The sequence below is a fragment of the Carassius gibelio genome, chromosome A20 (assembly GCF_023724105.1).
Source record: "Carassius gibelio isolate Cgi1373 ecotype wild population from Czech Republic chromosome A20, carGib1.2-hapl.c, whole genome shotgun sequence".
Taxonomy (NCBI): domain Eukaryota; kingdom Metazoa; phylum Chordata; class Actinopteri; order Cypriniformes; family Cyprinidae; genus Carassius; species Carassius gibelio.
The window spans coordinates 5,049,528-5,052,027 of record NC_068390.1 but is presented as its reverse complement, the minus strand read 5'-3'; the positions used below and the strand labels follow the sequence as shown (position 1 = coordinate 5,052,027).

At 41.5% G+C, this 2,500-nt stretch overlaps 3 non-coding genes across 3 annotated transcripts in view; all 3 read right to left on the bottom strand.

Annotated features, from left to right (window-relative positions):
- Positions 1 to 281: 281 nt before the first annotated feature.
- trnah-gug (transfer RNA histidin (anticodon GUG)) lies at positions 282 to 353 on the bottom strand. The gene has a single exon. It is a non-coding gene; the product is annotated as a tRNA-His (tRNA).
- A 1,874-nt stretch (positions 354 to 2,227) lies between these two features.
- Positions 2,228 to 2,300, bottom strand: trnak-uuu (transfer RNA lysine (anticodon UUU)). The gene has a single exon. It is a non-coding gene; the product is annotated as a tRNA-Lys (tRNA).
- Positions 2,301 to 2,422: 122 nt separating this feature from the next.
- trnas-uga (transfer RNA serine (anticodon UGA)) overlaps positions 2,423 to 2,500 on the bottom strand; it is an 82-nt gene continuing 4 nt past the window's right edge. Inside the window, exon 1 of the tRNA in view lies at positions 2,423 to 2,500. This exon is cut by the window's right edge and continues 4 nt beyond it. This is a non-coding gene — a tRNA (tRNA-Ser).

Below are 2,500 nucleotides of genomic sequence, written 5' to 3'. Positions count from 1 at the left end.
TAGGACAAAGGACCATAGAAGGCACAATTACCATCACAGAAAGCTAAAGCAATACTGCAAAGCCCTCCCGTAGTCGGCAGGGTTCGAACATGCGCGGGGAGACCCCAATGGATTTCAAGTCCAACGCCTTAACCTCTCGGCCACGACTACGTCTAGCGGCAGGCTGCCTGCCCAGTTGTCTGGTGTCACCCTGCACAGGCCAGGCATCAAAAACAAAATAGAGAAGAAAGATGAGGTGGTAAAAAAATGGCAACCTTCCCGTACACTCTACGCCAGAGTATTGCCGTGACCCGGATTCGAACCGGGGTTGCTGCGGCCACAACGCAGAGTACTAACCACTATACGATCACGGCGTGCCACTGGCTCACCCGAGTTAACCCCTGGAGCCCGAATAGAAGAAGCACCAGCGGTGTGTTGGTCCATCGAAGAGGGACTGGACATGTCGCAAATCAGTGGGAGGACCTTGAAAAATTCATGGACGCTTTTCCTCACGGCCTTCAGCAAACAGCGTAGTCGGCAGGATTCGAACCTGCGCGGGGAGACCCCAATGGATTTCTAGTCCATCGCCTTAACCACTCGGCCACGTCTACAAGAACAGACCAATGCCTGCTCAGTTTGTCTGCAACACTGCTGCCTGACCTTCTTGCAAACATCCCAGCTCAGTCAGCAAGCGGACTGTAACCCAGTAAAGGGTTTCCTTTTTTTGGATACAGACATAATAACAACAAAACTTTGTGCACTTCTAAAGATAACAAACAAGATGTGCTGTCTGCAGCCTTTGTCTGCGCTGATCTTCATTTACAAACACGTCATTAAAATGAACTGTAACTCTGTGAATACTCAACGAAGAGACATGAGAGAGATATCTATAGAAAGCTTGACATGTCTACTTTTAAACTAAACGAGTGCTGCCTAAAACAAATGTTCTGTGATAAAGTAATCCATATGAAAACAAGGCGATGTCCTTTTTTCACGTCTCCCTTCATTATATCTAATGTGACCACGCCCCACGCTGAACGCTCTATTCAGATTCAAACTGAAGTGCAGCTTGAATACGCCCACACAGAAGAAAAAGCAGCCAGACTGTTGTTCAAGTGCTTTTATTTTACTGTTTGCTTCGCGATGAGAGGAATAACACATAATCCACCCCAAAAAGATGTGGCGTGGTTGAGGATTTGAGAAATGGAAATCCTCAGAAAAAAAAGAATGAAGCACTTTATTCAGCAGAGATCATAAACATGAGTAAGTCTCTTTATATTTATTTATATACTTGTACTAGCTTTCACATAACGTCTAAACATTTTACTAGTTAGACTCTTTCCAAACTATAATTCTTGACTAAATGTATAATTAAGTTAAATATTATGAAGTTCCAATAACAATATATACAAAACTATACCATTCAAAAGCTTGATGTAAATAATATAAATGTAACAAATACATGTAACTGTAACAAATGTAACAAGAAATTGTGTTCTTTTAATTTACCCCCTAAAAAACCTGAAAAATGTCCTCTGCTATTTTCAACATTAATAATAATGATAACAATAAATGTTTTTTTTGTTGTTGTTGTTTTTTAGAAATTCAGATTGTTAAAAGGATTTCTTGAGGATTGTGTGACTGGAGTAATAATGCAAAAATAAAATTAGTTTGAAAGTCAGCTTTGATTGTTCCTAATAAACTGTTTAACTGCTCCCCCATATTAAATTATATTGTGGGATAATTAAATATATTCTAAATAAACTACAAACTTAAAATGATATACATTTATTTTGTTCTCACGTTCTTTCTTGTAACACCTCCCTCTCAGTGACAACAGCTGACTGAGCGGCTCTTTATGCAGCTCAGTATGCAGGGCTTTGTCTTCTCAGGTGTAAATCATAATGACATTCATGATAGTTGTCGCCTACTCTCATATGACCTTTACCAACAAAAAGTGTCTTAGAAAATGTAAATCAATGTATTGTTTTCTGTAAGTGAGTAAACAAGATGATTTTCACATGAATTGCAAAGAAAAATTCTAGGCTACAAGCTCCAGTTCTCAAAAATTCCAGGCACCATTGTTCTTTATGTTTGCCTTGTTCAAGTGTTTTAACACTGTTCGTTTTTCACTAACCACAAGGGAGATCCCTTGATCCCCGAGAGCAGGAAGGAACACCGTTCCAGTACAGAGTCAGCAGAAGAGATGGACCGTAGTGATAGCAAGGTGAGGCCAAAGAAAGACCTTCGCCCGAACAGGGACTTGAACCCTGGACCCTCAGATTAAAAGTCTGATGCTCTACCGACTGAGCTATCCGGGCTCTTGTGGAGCAAAGAAGAGACGCAGGTGTCACGGGATGAAAGCTAGAAGCAGTTAGGACAAAGGACCATAGAAGGCACAATTACCATCACAGAAAGCTAAAGCAATACTGCAAAACCCTCCCGTAGTCGGCAGGGTTCGAACCTGCGCGGGGAGACCCCAATGGATTTCAAGTCCAACGCCTTAACCTCTCGGCCACGA